The 19,934-nt window shown below is 36.2% G+C and overlaps 1 protein-coding gene across 4 annotated transcripts in view; it reads right to left on the bottom strand.

The window, feature by feature from the left end:
• The window catches only part of LOC145670965 (cytochrome b5 domain-containing protein 1), a 187,773-nt gene extending 168,302 nt beyond the window's left edge, over window positions 1-19,471 (bottom strand). For 2 of the 4 annotated variants that reach the window (XM_081739559.1, XM_081739562.1), the window contains exon 1: window positions 18,848-18,944. The gene's annotated coding sequence lies outside the window, so the exon portion shown is untranslated. Of the gene's footprint in view, window positions 1-18,840; window positions 18,945-19,416 lie in introns of those variants that run through there. The other 2 variants (XM_081739561.1, XM_081739560.1) reach the window with 2 other exon arrangements.
• Window positions 19,472-19,934: the final 463 nt, after the last annotated feature.

The raw sequence follows: 19,934 nt of genomic DNA, 5'->3' as shown, positions 1-19,934 counted from the left end.
TAAACAGGCAACTAACGTTCATGCTTTGTTTCATGATGTATATTTTCAACGACAACTAGTGATGTGAGTATGAACCCTTGTCAGTAGTTGGCTCTTTACTTTAACGAATAGTTGTGTATGCACTAGGGGTGGATCCAGGACTGACTTCTGGGGGGGGGGCGATGGGTTGTAATAGGGTCTACTGCTACTTAGAGTTGCTTTTAAGAGCTCCAAACTCTGGGATGGGTTTTATTTATATATAAAATAACAGTTTCCTCTTCTGGGAGGGGCGATCGTCCCCCCCTTGATCCGCCCCTGGTATGTACCATTCAGTTGTGTCGTAATATGGGCAAAATTGGACGCACATCGGGGCCGCGGTGGCTCAGTGGTAGAGCGTTCACCTCTGGTGCTTGGGGTTCTGGGTCCAATCCCAGCCCCCGCGAAGTGAACTTTGTGGTGGACAAACACCGTGTGCGTGAGTTTCCCCGGGGTTCTCCCGTTTCCTCCCACTTTCTTCATTCCACCATTTCATTAATTGCTCAACATCACCGTCTCCTTTAACCTAACCAGCATAACCGTTGGACGTACAACTCAAAGATTTGGATGGACATCTGTGGCATGCGATCTTACTGTTTTTATTCGCATGAACCAGTTAAATAGTGTCATGCAAATATTATAAAAAGCGGAAGAGAAACTGTTAAGTAAGAGTCAAAGCACGTATTAAAGTGGTTGTTTGAGAGAAGAGAGTCGTTCTCAATGATCGGTGGAGCAGTGTATCGAACTCTTGAAAGATACTCACAAAGTGATGTGAATATTGCACAGAAACGTACTGAACGTTAATAACAACTTCTTTTAAGGACAAGTTCACCAGAAAAACAAGCAAATGGAATAGACATTAATCGCTCCGGAAGAACCAATAAAACTATGGAAGAGCCATTTCGAATCGGTATCAAATAGGACGGTGGCCCAACGCCTTCAGGTCTATGGTTTTGAGGGGTAGGCTTATGGTAAAAGAACAATTCCTTCAAGCAGAAAACATTACAAACAGTATTCCCGGGCTAAAATAAACAAATAAAATAAAATAAAGACTGGAATTGTGAACAATGGAAAAAGGCATCCTGGACCGCCCCTTCCTTCCAATGCTAAAAGTTTGTGCGTCGTCGTCCCGAAGAGCGCTTTCATGGCACTAAAATGTGTGTAGATCGTAGCCAATAATAATTTATAATGTTTATTATGTTGGAACAGATGGTTTATTTATTTATATTACTGTATAACAAAATCAACTCTGGTAAACAGTAAAAAAAAGACCAAGTATTGAAAGTTTCAATCTCGTCCGATACATGTCAACCGCTGAAGGATGTTTACTGCCATCTAACGGCTAGATATGTAACTTCTTTTACTTTTGGTTCAAGAGTAGAAATTGAGATATGGATATATATCGTTAAAGCCACCGTTACCCGTGAAGATTTTAACAAATTAATTTCACTAATGCAGTATGTCGAGATAACTAGTCTAGTTATACAAGGTGGCATAAAAATAGGTATACAATCCTGCATTCATTAGATATGACAGTTTATTAAGATGATAAGGTTATTTGTTTCGACCTATTCCGACTTTAGCGTATACATAAAAAGAAACTCAAAACAAATAATAAACTAGTCTAAGGTAAATCTGCATGAATAACAATAAGTAAATTATATAAAATGCCATAAGTCGATCAGTAAGAGACTGTATACCTTCTTTTGGGCCACCCTGTATATTGTCAAAAGCAGAGTTCAAAAATTCGTTTCCGTTCAAGGGTTATCGTGTAGGGTAACGGACATACTAACATTACAGTATTATAAATCTCACTTGTGTGATCCTAATAACCTTTTAATTCATAGATTGTATCTAATGTCGGTTGTTTTCTCCTAGCGATGATGCACATACTCCTAACAGTGACAGATATATTTCTGACAATGATACACGTACTCCTAACAGTGACAGACATAATCGTAACAGTGACACAGGTACTCCTAACAGTGACACAGTCCCAACAGAGACAAACAAGTGAACCACATGTCCAAACAGTCTATTAGTCCAAACAGTGATACACATACTTCTAAAAGTAATATTTCTAGACATAATCCTAATAGTGATACATCTACTGCTAACACTGACATAGTCCCAACAGTGGCAGGCATAGTCCTAGCAGTCAGGCGCGGATCCAAGGGGGAGGCTATAGCTCCAAGGGGGCTCAGGTATATACTGGATAAAATGGGCTTCAATCCTGCTTTACACTGGATAAAGCGGCAAACTATGGCTTAGCCCCTCCCTTGATCATATCCTAGATGCGCCACTGCTAACAGTGACACATCTTCTGCTAACACTGACATAGTCCCAACAGTGACAGACATAGTCCTAACAGTGACACACGTACTCCCAACAGTGACATACACATACTTCTACAAGTGATAGGCATGGTCCTAACAGTGCCATACCTACTCCTAACAGTGACATACGTACTCCTGACAGTGACACGTATACATCTAACAGTGACACACTCATACTCCTAAAAGTGATAGACATAGACATACCCCTAACAGTGCCATACCTACTCCTAACAGTGACATGCGTACTTCTAAGAGTGACATACGTACTCCTAACAGCGACACGTATACATCTAACAGTAACAGATAGTCCTAACAGTGACACACTCATACTCTTAAAAGTGATAGACATACTCCTAACAGTGCCATACCTACTCCTAAAAGTGACATACGTACTCCTAACAGTAACATCTATACATCTAACAGCGACAGATAGTCCTAACAGTGACACACTCATACTCCTAAAAGTGATAGACATACTCCTAACAGTGCCACACCTACTCCTAACAGTGACAGATAGTCTTAACAGTGAAACACTCATACTTCTAAAAGTGATAGACATACTCCTAACAGTGACACACCTACTTCTAACAGTAACACAGTCCCAACAATGATAGACATAATCCGAACACCGTACTCCTAACAGATACCCATATACACCTAACAGTGACAGACAGTCTTAATAATGACAGATACTCTTGACAGTGACAAACATAATTCTCACTATGATATGGTCCCAATGGTGACAAACATAGTCCTAACTGTGACAAACGTATCCTAACAGTGACACACATACTTCTAACAGTGACAAGCACAGTTTTAATGGTGACAAGCATAGTCCCAACTGTAACACACACAAACTTCTGATAGTGACATAGTCCTGGAACAGTAACGCAAATACTCCTAAAAATGAGGCACATATTACTTGTAAAATCCATGAAAGATACACATGAGTGACAGTGTAAAGTTGTAGGAGCCACTCTAACGGTAAGTCTAGTCTTCAAGATAATTTTCATCATTACGAGGTAAGGTGAAGCGAGGTAACGTGAATACGCTGGATTATCAGCATTAAAAAAAAAACAGTAGAAGTGTTGTAAGCCAATCAATACCATAAAGCCTATTCGTTATTTTAAATAGACCAGAAGCCAATATCAATGTCGAATTCTCGTTGGATGTGGATAATGAAAATCTTTATGACCTCTATGTATATATTCTCCTTCTTAAGTGAAAAATCAATGTCTATACAAATAGAAAAGAAAAAAGATATCGAATCGAAGCATATTCAATCGACAGAGGAATGGGGGAAGTTGTAATGTATCTTCCGTAGGTGAGCATATAAGAAAGGAAAAAAAGAAAAAAAGTAACACAGAAAAACGACCTATTTTGTGTCAGGCGTACAATCCTTTACTGTAGCATGACCTGAAAAGGCCGTCGATGTTTTACTTTCAACGCAGATGCTCTGGACCAACCACTTTCATTCATATTCTACTTCTAGACTAGAAAAACGGTTTTCCAATAATGCATTCGCCGATCCATATGATAGTTATGTATGGTTTCTTGCCTTTACAAGCTCTGCCCCCGCTCCACTCGCCTGGCGACACCACTGAGGAATTCAATAGAAGTAATGAGTAATGGTTATTGAAGATATGCTTTAGCTGACCTCGCCTTAGCTCTCAGTAAAGATAACGTCTGCATTTTATCTCTGTTCTTTTTTTTTTAAGCTGACCAATATGACAAATGAGTTTTTTTTTCTTTCCTGGTTCCCCAAAAGGTTTTTCTAGTGTCATCTCATAACTTTTACAGAGGGACAAACTGTTTTTGTATTCATGAAGAAACACGATTCGAAATCACATTCCGCTTTCCGTGTCCATGACAGAAATATTTCAACATCTACAGATATCGTTATTTCATTAAATATAACGTACTTCTTTTTAAATTTCAGTGGCAATACGTGCAAGGCAATTTTAAGGTGACAATGGAGAAAGAATACAGAAAAATCTTGTACAGTGAAAGAAAAAAGTCTTCTTTATGTACAAATCATTTCAAAATTATCTTTGAAGTTTTAAAAGCTTATAACGAATAAATTACAAACTTATCTTGTCTACCCAAAGGCAAGTTTTAGGCCTCTTATCGCGATTTAGCAAAGGGAGGGGAGAGCTAGTAGATTGGGGGTAGGGTGGCCAGTTTCATTCTCTTGTATCTCAACGAGAAATTGAGAATCAAGAGCTGGAGCAAGAGAATAGGCTGAGAATTAGGATTAATGATACTACATATACGAGGCGCATGTAAAAAAAAAACGGTCATTTTTACACGGAGTTGGCAATACTGATAAAGTTGAGCATGCACAGAAACATGCCCTAGTATTCTGTGCAAACAACAGAGATTGAATTGTCCGAGTGGAATTACGTAGTGCGAGTAGCAGTAAGGTGAAATGGCTGCCTTAATACAAAATCCTGTCAAATATAAAATGAGATCTGACATGCAATTTCTGAACGCCAAAGGACAGAATACAGCCGACACTCATTGTATGCCATTTACGGATCGAAAGGAATGAGTGAAGAGAAGGTCAGGGAATGGTGTAGACAAAGCTGGACTGAAAGACTGTGATTTCGAGAAGATTCAATTCAAACTTTAGAGACCAGTTTAGGACTACAGCTTTCGCAACAACAGCTGTGTAGACTGGAGCATTATCAGGCAGTAAGCGAGCTCAACGCACATTGACTAGTTCAAATGGCTACCCTCCAACGAACTGTCGCAGCTAGAAAATTGCAACTGATACATTATTTCTTCCATAGATGACAGTATATACCATGAAGGCCTTATTACCAATGATGCAATATTTCAATATTAGGGACAAAAGTTTTGGAAATACCCTAGTAGAAATACAACTGGGAGCTCGTGATGGAATGTCTTGTACTCATCCAACGGAAGTCAACAAAAACTAAACGGGGGATGACAAAGAAAAGAAAATAGAGTGTGGGCATTTTCGCTTCAAACTTTACCGCTATACATGAGCGACGTTTCCAACGCACACATTGCTTCTATGTTGAGGTGACAAATGTGTGCATCGCGTTTCTACAAAAACCGCCCCTAATGTCAATGGTTCAACAAAACCTACCTTCGCTTGGATACATTTTTAATTGAGTTTTCTTATACTAATTTGAGGCTACGAAATCTAATGGAATCGTTTATAAACATACCTGTCTACCAGGTTATGAGAAAAATGACCTCAAAAAGTTGGGTCAAAATTATTTGAACTAGCACTGCTGCTATTATCAATATCCCAGCTTTGAGATAATTTTTCTCATAATCTCATGAATTTTTTTTAAAAAAATAGTTCCATTTCTCAAATTAGGATAAAAAGAACAATTAGAAATTTATTCAAAAGTGGATTTTTTTTTCATTGGCATTATTGGTAGTTCCTTGCTTATCTGCAATGAAGTTGGATCAAAAGGTTTAACTCACAAAGATTTTTCAAACAATATTAGTCAATTCTCTCTACTGTTTCAATTTTTGGCTTGTCTCACGTCTACCCCCATCCTGGCTTATTAGCTCAAAATGTCAATCTCTCAAATTAACAGAATACGAGTTGAGTTGAGTTTAGTTTAGCGTCCCTTTCAGTAGCAAGGCTATATGAGACGTGGACCTACTGATTAACGTGGAATCCGAACCACATGAGCTCCCACCGGGAATCGAACCCGGTCTTCCACGCCAAAGGCGCGTACGCTAACCGCTTGGCCACGAGGAAGCTCTAACAGAATACGAGTTTCAATATTTTCCACAAATAAGCCTATTAATTATTCCTGAAATAAAAGGTTGGTTCCAGATGTACGGACCACCCGGTATTCAAGCTTATTGGGTTGTTTACAAACTCAGAGCCTAGACAAATCCCTTGTTTAGATAATGATGTGTTCCATAAATGAAGGTCCTTGTGTGTTATGTCGTCTCTGTGAAAAAATAGGAGCCTGTTATTTACGTTGATCATTAGTTTTTCTCCCTTGCAGTTGTTTTTCTTCTCCCTTTGCGAAAAATGATGAAAATGGCGAATTGTATAGTCAGGACACGAAGTTGCAGTAAATCAATGAAGCCATAGTAACGTGATTCTTTCAAAAGGCTGCTCATTCGTGCACAAGTTTCGACGTAAACCGTTTCGCTAGAGATCTTTCAGTTTTTTCTCTCTCTCTCTTTTCGAAACAAACCTTTGCTTCATATCTTAAAGCTGAATAAAGTAGGCCAAAAAGGAGAAAACGAGGACTTGGACAAACACAGAGGTTGACTGGATGCAGTTGGCAACAAATGTTTCTAAGGCAATGAAGCTTTCCAGGATTTTGAAATCCTTCGATATTTTAACAAATTAAAAAGAAAAAGGTACAGGCAACAGCGTTAAACTTTGTTGTTTCAATATGGTAAATTAGATCTTGTTATACTGCAGTTATTGTTGAGACAATTAATACTTGAAATACAAACAAAATTATAAAATATCTCCGGAAAATTTTGTCTGAAGAAAACTTACACTTCCTCCTTTAAAAAAAAAAAAAAAAAAAAAACTATTCCTTGTGTATTTTTCATGAGAAGTGACTTATACGGGATAGATTATGGTTATTAATTATGTATAAACAGAATCTCATGAGTCGAATTTGGGTAAATTATATTTTTAAAAAGAGAGAAAACTTCCCCAAGAACAAACTACTGCTTGTGGATATTTTCACAAAAAGTCATTTTACTCAACATTATAGGGGTACTAAATGATATACAAATGTATGAAATATGAACAGAATCGCCGGAGTCGTTCTTGAGAAAACTGTCCGATTAAAACTCGTCGTCTAAAGTAAACTACTCCTTGCGGATTTTTTTCAGGACAGATGAGTTGTCATCTTTCCAACTTATTAATAAAACATTTATTTATAAAATATGAAGAATACCACCTGAATCATTTTTTGTGAAAATTGTTCGAAAAAAAAAACTTCCCTAGAATAAACTACCTCTTGTGGAGACTTTTTCAGGACATATGAGTTATGTCATATTGTCTGATCATTAGCAGTGTTCGAAGTGGAAAAAAAAGCAGAGGCGGTATGTTTTATTACGATTTTGACTCGACATGTCGGCTATCTAAATGTTGAAATACAGCGACAGTATGTTGTCTAAAAATTGCATTTCTATTTACATAATGCCCAAAAACCACTGGACAGTTTCTCTTTAGTTAAGAAGAGACATGAAGAGACTGATCCCTCGCCAACAACTTTCTGGAAAAAAAAATAAATAAATAAATAGAAATCCCCTTATACTGTATGATAGAGAATCATACACGAAAATGCTTAGCAACCGAGCTTTTATATTAACAATTTCCTGCGGGAAAACTGCCGGACTCCCTACTCGAATGAGGGGTATTCCAAATCCCCGGAAGATGCGCCCCCACAGAAGACAACCACTAAATCTGACCATACTCAAAACACGACGTTTGTATGAATTAAGACAAGACGACATACACATACATATGAAAGAAACAATTGAATATGGCACAAAAGGAGGAAAAAAGATAACAAAAATGTCGGTGTTGTCAACTTAGAAATCATTTCTACATAAGAAATAAAATCTTTTTTAGTGCAAAGCTACTTGTCAATTCCAGTGTATAAAAATTGATTTATTAAAGGAATTTAGCATCTACTCTCCAGCGACGATATGTCTTGATCGCCGGAAACCAGAGGCGTTACGCCTTCAAACTCAAACTCCAGAGGCGGTATGGAATAGCACCGTATACCGACTCACTTCGACCACTGATTATTAATGAATTTCTTATTTATGACATGAACAAAAGTGCCTGAGTCATATTGTGGAACTCGTCCAAAATAATTCAGCCTCAAGTAAATTATCCGCTGAGAATTTCTTCATGAGAAGTAATTTATCTTGTATTGTAGTGTTGTTAATGGAACATTTTTTTTTTAATGATATATGAACAAAATCGCATGAATCGGTTCTGAGAAAATTGTCGGAAAATTACCCACTCAAAATGCTAACTAACCCTTGTGGATTTTCGCAGGAGAAACGAGATATGCCATATTCTAAGTGTTACATGATGAGAGATATGGTCCCGGAAGTCCGTCATTCGATTCTTTTGGATGCCACTTACAAATTTTATTTTTTCCCAAGAAGATTTGAACTCATGTAGCCTCCAGCTTCTCTGAAGCATTTTGTTAAAACTTGTTTGGTTCATTAAACTAGGTGCAATAGCAGAAGTCCTTTACCCTGCACATGTCTACATAATAATCCTTGTCCTTTTTCCCCCCTACTTGCTACTTTTACACAATACACAACTTGTCATATTTCAGCTATACTTTGTTATGTTACTTTGTGGAGTCAATATTTTGATATTGACTAACATGTCAGATAATGCTTTCTACAGACTGGTATGATTTATATCCGCAAACATAAACATTATTTTATTGTGGAAATCCTTATTTTCTGCTTTATCAGCTAGCTGTATTGGTAAGTTCACGTTGGACGATGTCACCTCCTGTGAGGTTGATTGAGGGTAACGCTTGTGGTACTGAACCTTGGAAGTTTATGTCCTAAACCTTCTAGAACTTTCGATCTACGTCATGACAACGTTATTGTGAATGTTTCCTTACATTTGAAGTTTGCCAACTTTTATGGAGAAGAGAAGAAAAGGGGTGGGTTTTTGTAAAACCAGCCTTTGAATAAAACCACGAACACCGTGTTTGTCGAGGAAGTGATTTTGACGGAGAAACTTCGTTAGACGACAGGTCATGGAGCTACCTCAATAATTGGAAGGTATTGTAATCAGCTGACATATAGAAAGCACTCTACATTTTACAGATTAAAGATTCTTATTTTACCTACCCAAATTGTGCTGCATCTTTTAAAATATGTATTTTGTGTATCTCATTTATAATTACAATATTAGCTTTGTTAAAGCTATTCCAAATTTAGTATTCATGTATTTTCATGAAATAACTATACATTTTAATTATTCATGTTTCCAGCTTCTCATAAAGGTGGTGGTGGAGACAAAACATTTCCAATCTGTTGAACAACGATTTTCTTACTTCTTTTAGGTTGCCTTCAGGCTTTGCCGACACTATTTACAATGACCAAACATAAGATTACTAATGAAACTTTTTTTTTTTTTTTTTTTTTGTAAAAAGAACAAAAGAAATCACCTTAGCCATTTTTGAGAAGATTGTCCAAAAAGAATTCGCTCCAACGGTAAACTACCCCTTGTGAATCATTTTGTATTAAAATAACTTATTTTGTATAGAAAGGTTAGATAAGTCATAAGTAAAGAAGCATTCAAAAAGAAAAGTTCACTCTTAACTAGCAGCCTCAATATTGGACTTAAGAAGAAGTTGGTCAAGTGCTATATATGGATGTATCGGACTGTATGGTTCAGAGACTTGGACATTATAGAAGTTAGAGAAGATATATTTGGGAAACTTCGAAATGTGGTGTTCGAGGAAGATGAAAAAGATAAAATGGACAGAGAGAATAACAAATGAAGATTTTTAAAACATATGGGAGAGAAGAGGACGCTATTAGCCAGCAACCTTCGAAGGAAGACCAATTAGATTGGACACATCTCGTGAAGAAATCGTCTTCTTCATACCATCTTAGAAGGAAAGATGGAAGGAAAGTGAGGAATAGGAAGAACACAACTAATAGATGGTTTGAAGAATAGAAGAAAATATTGGGAGTTAAAAGAGGAAGCTGAAGATCGAGAAAGTGGAAGAAACATTTCCAGGTCCAAATATTATAATAATAATAATAATAATAATAATAATAATAATAATAATAATAATAATAATAATAATAATAATAATAATAATAATAATAATAATAATAATAATAATAATAATATAATGTTATTCACGGAACTTTTATATTTTGTTGTTTTCGAAAAAGAAAACATCCGAAAATAACAGCCCCAAGAGTGAATTACCCCTTTTGGATTTTTCTACGATAAACTAGTAGTGTAGCATTCTCCTCAGATTAAATTAATAAATCATTTACCTATGAAACAAGAACAAAATTCATTGAGTTCTTCTCTGGATCTTTTTTCTTGAAAAATTACTTATCCCGTACTGGACTGTAAAAAAAATGAAATATGGACAAAATCGCCTGAGTCATTTTTGAGAAAATAGTCCGGAAACAACCAAGCAAACTGCTATTTGTAACTTTGTTTTCTGAACAAATGAATTCAGGTTATTAATGAAATATTTATTTATAAAATACAGGGTGTTTCAAAACAACATCGACAACGTTTGGGAGGTGATTTCTGACACCAAGATAAGACAAAAAGTATAGACTAACCTGGGTGTATAAATGTTTCCTTTCGGAGTTATAGGCTGCCGAAAACATGAAAAAAATAATTTTAAAGGTTCATAGATCCAAAACTATGGGACCTGCCGTAGTCAGATCAAGATTTCACCGAGAAACTATATGTTCCCTATTTAAATATCAAAGTTTCAGAGTTCTGCGATATTTCTGCAACAATTTTATAGAGGTAGTTGGTGATAACTTCAAATTATATGCCCGTAGGCAAACTCCCTGTGTAAAATTGTTGCGTGAGTGCCTTAGGATTCCGAAACATGTATTTTTGGAAAGCGCACATATTAGTTCCTAAGTGAAGTCTTGACCCGACTATGATAGATCCTATACTGTAGTGTTGGAGCTATATTGACCTTTAAAGTTCATTTTTTTCATGTTTTCAACAGCCTATAACTCCAAAAGGAAGCATTTGTGCACCCAGGTTGGTCTTTACTTTTCGTCTTATCTTAGTGTCAGGAATCGCCTCCCAAAACGTTGTCGGTGTTGTTCTAAAACACCCTGCATAAACAAAATCGCCTGCGTCGTTCTTGAGAAAAGTGATCGAAAAATAACTCACCCAATGGTATGAGTTAAAGGCGAGTGTACATCTGAACGAATGGACTGACAGACATAAAACAATTATACTTTTTGGGGAGGGGGGTGTATTGGCTATGAAGCATGTAAATCCGCTGAAATTTCGAATTCGAATGTTTTCGCAACCTCAATATTTTCTTCTCTTCCATCATCGCTCGAAAATATAAAAAACAAATGTGGCAATTTTCTTTTTAGTTTAATATAACATGATTATGCATCGCGGCTAAGGGAAACGGTGGTGATGAAATTGATTGAATACAGAAAGAGGAAGGAAAGTGAACACTCCTAGAAAATTCACGTACTCGGTGTTTGCCCACTACAAAGCTCACTTAACAGGAGCAGAGATCGAACCAGCGACTCTACGCCTCAGAGTTGAACGTTCTACCACTAAGCCAACGTAGCCCAATTGTAGCCATAGAGTAACAATATAGTATAAGAGGTTTTACCTGCTCTTCCCGCTGAAACTGTTGAGACTGTGGCGCCACCACTCAAGGGAGATCACAAACTACTAAAAGCAAGAACGAATCAAATCATTCAGAGCGTGTGAGTTTGATAGAATTAGCCAATAGCACTGCTACTGCCAGTAGCAGACGATGCAGTTAGTTACAACTCTAGCCGGTAGTGTCGCGGAGTCATTTTGGTTGCATTGTGGGAACGATTTGAATTTCCATTAGGAATGTAGAGAGTGGTTCATCAGGGTAATCGGTGGTTGTAGCAATGTTTATTATTATTATTATTATTATTATTATTATTATTATTAAGAAATTCTACACCTTGGATCGTATACTTCCTTATACTGAATTGTATTAATGGACTTTGCGATAGAAAGAACTTTGAAATATGAGATATGATGTGTAAATCCGTGATTACATTGAAGAGAATTCAATCAAGTATAATCTGAATAGAAAATAGCGTGCATTTGAACAATCTGAGAGGATCCATGTAATGAATATAAATGCAGGTCCGTATCCACGAGGAGCTAGGGTGCCCCCCTAAATTTTCACTGCCCCCCTTAACTTTTCACGGTAGGCTTGCAAATGAACTATAATATGGTGATAAACTATAATATTGTTGGGTCGGGTCCCTCTAACTTTTACCGCCCCCCCCCCTACATTTTTGGGCTGGCTACCGGCCTGTATAAATGTATTCTTACTTTACAAAAATAGTCTTCTACCGTCTTTTAAAAAATGTTTATTCTATTGCGGAGCTTCCATTACATGTACTAGGTCTATATTAGCATAGGTAAAGAATGCGAATGTGGCCATATAATGACTAAAATATTATTTCCTTGCACACTTACTCGAATGCCTTAAAACTATTTATTCTAGTAGCTTCTTTCCATTTCAATACTAGAACTATTTTTATTTCATGAGCTGATTTCCCTGAGATTTGGAACACTAATTTCATCTCGTGCCCAAACGGTTCACTACTTTTCAGACTACTTGATATATTGTGTTGCCTATGTAAAATATTTCCATATACGTTAGCCTTGCTTCGTAAAATAATAATTTTGCCAGGATTCTCCCCCCCTCCCCCCGAAACATGTCACCTATATTGTTCAATTGTATTTACCGTACAACTGCTACAGTATGTAGGCACTGATGCACACGCTTCAATGTTTTATACAATTGTCACATAGGTGGCAGTGGTGCAAGAACAAAAATGAATAATGACTATTAATAGTGTATGCTCTGAAAAATGTATTTACCTGGAAAATAATCTTGTTTTAATATAATTTTTAAAAAGCATGATTATAAAATATCAAATTACAACATGTTTTTAGAACACTTTTGAGAATTATTAAGTTTCCATATCCGTGTTTAAAAGAATTCTGTAATATCATGAGTGTCGGAGTCAGTGTTTCTTCCAGACCTATTTGTGGGGGGCACTGCCCCCCGGAGTTCTGAGAGTGCCCCGGAGCAGATCAAAATATTAAGTCTATAATATAATAATAAATAGAATAGTATCAGCAGTGCCCTCCCCCCCGGAATACTAAGTGTGCCCCCCGGAACATTGTTTCTGAAAGAAACACTGGTCGGAGTTCGAATATGTTGAAAGTTAAATATTCCACTTGAACCTCAACGTCATGATCTAACGTATTACTTATTATAGCGGTTTTCCTATTAGTCATTTGGGTACTGTTCTATTCTTGGTATTCATAAATTAGTAAAAGTTACGGAAGTTGTAGCGAATGTTACTTCAACGAGAGGAATATATATAACCAAATGGTGATCTTATCTCTGACATTCATAATCCAAACTGTATGCTTTTAAGCACCTAATAATCCATAAGGTGAAGAACGCATGATAAACTGAATTCCTATGTGAACGCAGTATGTTAAGTCATAATGACATATAAGGCATCTATTAACATGAAGAACACAGTGTTTATCCATTATCGTTGTTTACGCGCATATCACCGTCGCTGACGCGCCCACCAGCTTCGTCCTACCCTTACGCGGTTTAGATACAAGTCACGCTTTTTAAATGGACATCTACCAGAGGATGGTTCGTGTTTTTACATCGTCGTTTTCATAGTATATTTCTGCACAACTTATGTCGTACAATGGTTAAGCCCTCCTAATACGAATCTGCATATATGAGTAAAACTCCCCGCCATACTTAACAATTTATGAGACACTAGTAGACCATTTTCTGCAGAAAGAAGTTCGTAATTCATGAATTCAAGTATGGATATCTAAAATAGGATAGCATGGGTATTAACTAACTATCCAATGAGCAATATATTGGTTACGACGATCCTAACAGCTTCCGCAAAAAACATGGAAATAATTGCCACAATTCGGAACAAAAAGCTAACACTCAGCCAAGATTTGAAGAAAATAATATAGCACCACATCAAGGAAGATCCTTTCTTTTAATGATTCAAACCTTCGCTAACCTTCACCGCATTGTCCTTCAAACTGGTCACCATATCATATCCTAAGCAGTCGTAATGATCTTGACGGTAACAAATAGCCTCGATAAATTACGTTACCATTCAATCATGCTATTATATCCTAGAATGTTACGATAGCCATACATTTCCAGAAACGAATAAAGACCACACATAGACACAGTTTTGCTTCTTTATTTAACTAACTCTAATAAGGCTGGAGGTATATTGAACAAAAAACCACCCAAGCCGAGACAGAGGGGGGGCCAGGAGAGGACTTTGCACCTTGGTCTTTCTAGTGGCCTTTTTGATTGGATTTCCAATTTGAATTTTGAAAGCGATCTTACTTTCTTCCATTCTGGCTACATGACCTGCCCACATGAGCCTTCTAGACTTAACCACCCTAGTAATGTTAGGGAAACGGTATAAATAATGCGGTTCTCCATTATTTAGTTTCCTCGATTTCCCATTATCGTCCTTCCCCCTTCAGTCCGAATATTTATCTTAGGATTTTATTTTCAAGTACTTTCAATCTACGTTCTTCCCTCAAAGTAAGCGGTCATGTTTCGTAACCATACAGTACCAGAAGCGTAATTATCGTTTTATGTATTTTAAGCTTCAAATTCTTCGACAGAATTTCCAAAGACAAAAAAGAGAGTTAGGACTGAATAATAATAATATGAATTCCCTGCTTTCAGTCGATATTTAACAGACAAACCTCTACAATGACTATTAAAAAAAGGATTTATAGTTCATCATATTAATATTTATCCCAATAGGTACGACCTACTACCATTATATCCAATATTTCCAATAGGATTTCACAATCGACATAGTTATCTAGATAATTTGTTATGCTTGAAGACCCTAATCAATCTCTACATATTGTAAGAAGAAGTCTTAACTGACACACTTATCAACGCCTAAGACGAACTATTTAAGAGTCTTCATCCCGTCGAAATTAAAATACCGCTAATTTTACAGTAATTATGTGATATCTTCAAATAGATAAAAGATAATCGAAATGTGAAACAAGAGCACCCTAGACAATATTATTTTACATGAGAAACCGTTATCACGACTCACTTATCTTCTTTCGATTTCGTGCCATTTTGAAAATCGGCATTTATTTTCGCGTTTCTAAACAGCTGAAAACGGAAAACCACTAGGTGACTTGTGATAACGGTACCTCACGCAAAATAATATTGTCTAGGGCGCTCTTGTTCCATATTTCAATTATCTTTTATCTATTTGAAGATATCACATAATTACTGTAAAATTAGCGGTTTTTTAATTTCGCGGGGATGAAGACTCTTAAGCTAGAAAGATTTTGGGCAGTACATAAGATTTGTGATGTACGATACCACTAAGGAGGGTTTTTCTTTCGAAATTCAACATGGAAGGGGTAGATATCCATATCTAAGAACTCCTTAATGGTAGAGAAATGAAATTTGATACTTAAAGTTTTCATCTAAAATAAATAAACGCCTACTTAAGCAGGTTTCTTTATTATTTTGTTTTTATTTAATCTAGAAAGCAAGGAAAGCAATGCCCATACGAGATTGAATTTCATTGAGACTGACTTTACAGGAACTTTAAACGAAAGACGCAGTAGGGACACAAAATATCATCCGCAGTAACAGGTGGAAACATTTGCTAGCAATGAGTACCATTAATCACTAGCAATCAGTACTAATTACTATCCCATACTATTTGGCCTGAAAATGGTTTCGATAGTGAGTAACATAGTGAATTAATTTGTAAACTACGTTTCTTCCAAACAGGGTTGTATATTTGTGTTCGTTGTGGTTCAGAGGTGAACAGTGAATTCTTTACAAGAACTATGTTGAGAATAGTGATTCACGTCTGATGTAGTGCGCTACTCATCAGTTTGCAAACTTAAAATGAAATGAAACCTTTCAGTTTAACATTCAGGAGCGTATCCAGGACGGACTTCTGGGGGGAGGAGTTATAATACTGCTACTTACAGAGCTACTTTCAAGAGCTCCAAACTCTGGGATGGGTTTTATTTATATATAAAATGAGAAAGTTTTCTCTTCTGGAGGGGGGGGCGATCGCCCCCTCCCATGGATCCGCTCCTGCCAACATCACACGATTATATCCGTTAGGCTAAGGAAAACGGATGATTAAGGCATGTGAATGAAGATGGAAGAATTGGTGGAATGTGAATATCGAAGGAAATGAGAGCACTCCGGAAAAAAAAACAAACGGACACGGTATGTGGTGTCCACACAAACTTACTTGGCCGGAGATTGCAAACTTTATAGCAATTTCGTATGCTATATAATATATTTCGGATTCAGGATGCCGAAAACCTCCTATAGGATTGTTCTATATGATCTTTGTTTATATGTTTCCAAACAATCAGTAATTATTATTATTAATAATACCAAATTACATGCCATGTAAAACTATTCCATTAGGGCCGACAGCGTCATAAATTTAGCTTTATGTTAAAGAATCAAGGTTTTATTTAGACTCCACGTCTACTTAGCTTCCTGATATGATAGGACCTCAATCCATTAGACTTTTATTTCTCATGACGTAGAAAGAATATCGTATATAGGGTCTAGTACAGCATATAAAGATCTGCCGAGATGTAAGCGGTAGAAAATGCTATCAATGCATAAAAAAAAATCACTGCATTGAATCAAAATGCAAGTGCGGACTATAGTATTTAGAGTCTATTCAGAAAATAAAGATAGAAAATAAAGAGAAATCAATATCGCTAATACCACAACTTCAAGAAGAAAATTGTATGGAATTACTATACGATTAAGGAAAGCTAGTGTCTGACAGTTGGGCAAAACACGTAAAGTGTTGCGGGTGCTGTTACCAAAGACTCTGCAACAATAGAGACAGTAGCTATGCTCACAAATTCGATGCTCGAATTGCCTCCCATTGTGTTTTTTGAAGGGTATTCAGTTCTTGGAAATATATGTCAAAACACAAATTCGATCTCACATTCAATACTTATTATATTTACGTATATTAAATGCTATTGTATTATAGTTTATTTATTGTAGTTAATAAGGATATATACACAAATAACTGTTGTTTCATAGTATGTATTATGTGCACGCGTATATCAAAATTTGCGTGTGTAATCGCGACTGTGCTTGTGCGCCAGTCTTTTACCCCTCTTATAATAGGCCTTTTACTCCCATTGGAAAACTTCTGTGGGCGTTCCTGACTATTGGCAACAGCTTCATCAGTATCTTTAGTAGTCTAGATACTGAAAGAATATTGTAGCGATTAGCGAGCTACCTTTGCAGCACGTCAAGATTTCGTTACACGCACAATAATATGATTTCAACAGAATAGAGCACCTCCACACTTCACACTTTCTATTTACATCTGACTGAAATGAATATTTTCGTATTATTAAGTTAACAGCATTATCCCGACTGTCACTGCATCGTTTCTACGACTACGAAAGAAAAAAAAATCTGGATCTTCTTAAGACAGACAATCCTTTAAGAGAAATTAATAATAGTCAGTTATCGCAATATCACAAGTTAACACCTGTTTCTAATGATAACAACACTATAAATGTTCGATGAAATTTTACGATATGTCGTCATAAAATGGAAAATTTTACGATTAAAGTGAGTGACTTACATGAAAGAGGGGTGTATAAAATATTAATTTTACCGTACTGAATTTCTGCACAATGTAGGAAAACTGTACTTATTCTCATATATTACTAACATTTTACAGATTCGCATTATTTGTAATAAATAAAGCTACATAGAGAGCGCTCAGATTAACTTTGCTCCACGAGGTGTGTTATTATCTCGAAATTAGCACAAATTCATCACATATCTCCCTCGAACATGAAAAAAAAACACAGTAAAATACAAAAATATACTTAAAAAATAGCAATATAAGTGCAGGCTCACCACTATCTCTACATCAGTGCTGCACAATACATAGTCTTAAAATTAGCGCAAATTTGTTGGAATCTTGAAATTGATCCGTATTGCTCAAAGAAAAATGTAATAATTCTTCAACAACAAGCTAGATAGGTAAGAATAAACAACAAGGTAAGAATAAATGCAATTCTTGTTTGTAGTGACAACCTAGCACAGGTAGGTATTTTTCGCATTAATAATAGTTTTTGCGCATACCAAACGTCGCTGCGCGAATCTTCTTTACGGACGCACCTTCGCACTGCCACCCAGGCCTACCGGCTTTACTCTGTTCTGAACACAGGTATTAGACGCAATTCTTGGTTATAGTGACCAGTTAGCACATGTTACTGCGTGTTTTCTACATTAATAATCGTTTATGTGGCATAAATTCCGTTAATCACGCAGCTTATAAAATACGCGTTACGTTAGGTTTGTTTCGGTAGGTTAGCCTAGGTTAGTTTAAATTAGATTAGATTAGGTTCGGTAGTATTTATCATAATACAAGTAATTGCGGCAAGGCTTGACGGAATTTAACACGTTTTTATGGCAAATAAGTTTATACGTACATTGTTAATCTGCAGTCAATTAAGTGGACGTGCGGCAAGAAAATGACACTATAGAATACATTAGGGGATTATTTAAAGCAAGAACAGTGATGTAGGGTATAATATATATTTAACTTGACGACATCTCGTAAAATTCCACGACATTTTCTAAATTAATAAAAACTTCAAAGGTTTTGTTACCAAATACCTATAAGCAGACTTTTATGTTCGTAGTTTATGAATAATTATCAGCGTGATATTCTACACATTGTATCACTTTAGATAGCAAAGAGCATCTAATAAGTAGGCACTTCTTCTTCTATAAGCTCAACTGAAATTTTACATATATAGGTACAGACCAAAGTTCCAGTCACCAGTATCAATAAATAATGCCACTAATAATCGTATCAGTGAGCGGGAAAAGAAGAATATTCCAAAAATAAATAAATAAATAAGGGGGGAAAGTTGAAATAACCAATTCCTGTATACCAAATATCCAATCTCATTATGATTTTTTGGTGTTTTGAAAAATGAAAGAAATTGACATACGATACAATACAAATGTCTAGTGCAAATATTTTTCTATGAGCAACGCTATTTTCGGAAAGCTATTTTGTCTCTCGTTTTCTAAAAGTAAAGTCTTGTCGGAATGTTCTCCTTTTCAAGCTCAGAGATTGAATAGTTTCGTTACGTAGTAATTTAAATGTAAAAATAGGTAAAAATGAAAATTGGTGATTAAAGATGGAGGACGAATCTCGGTTTCGAGTAGGTACTTACCACGCAACAGAGAAAAAAAATACAAACAAAAATACCATGGAATTACGTAGATTATCAAACAATAGCAGTTTATTAATTAAAAAAATACTTATTGTGTTGTATTTCTAAGTATACGTTTTTTTCTACGTTTTCCTACTGTTTAGGGTAAAGGAGACGACGAAAAATGAATTATGAAAAATCCAAACACAGATTTACACAGTAAAAAATTGTTATGTTAATTCAACTCAATTTTAACACAGTGCAGTGGTTCCAGCGTGACTACCACTATGCGGTGTTAGTTCAACACATACCCCGCGGTGTTCGCGTTTAACATAGGAGGTGTGTTACGTCTTTAACACACAACCGGGGTTGAGCCGTGCCGTCAGCGTTAATGAACCACAAAATTACTCCCCCAAAATATGTTAAATCGCCTATATGCGTAATGTGTTTACATTATGCTGAGTCTAAAAAAACACTTTAAACAAGTATAAAAAAAATGTACTCCATTGCCACAAACCACCAACCTTTCAATTACTAGC

The sequence above is a fragment of the Thermobia domestica genome, chromosome 15 (assembly GCF_964235325.1).
Source record: "Thermobia domestica chromosome 15, izTheDome1.hap1.1, whole genome shotgun sequence".
NCBI classification, from domain to species: domain Eukaryota; kingdom Metazoa; phylum Arthropoda; class Insecta; order Zygentoma; family Lepismatidae; genus Thermobia; species Thermobia domestica.
This window is presented reverse-complemented; position numbering and strand designations above follow the sequence as displayed.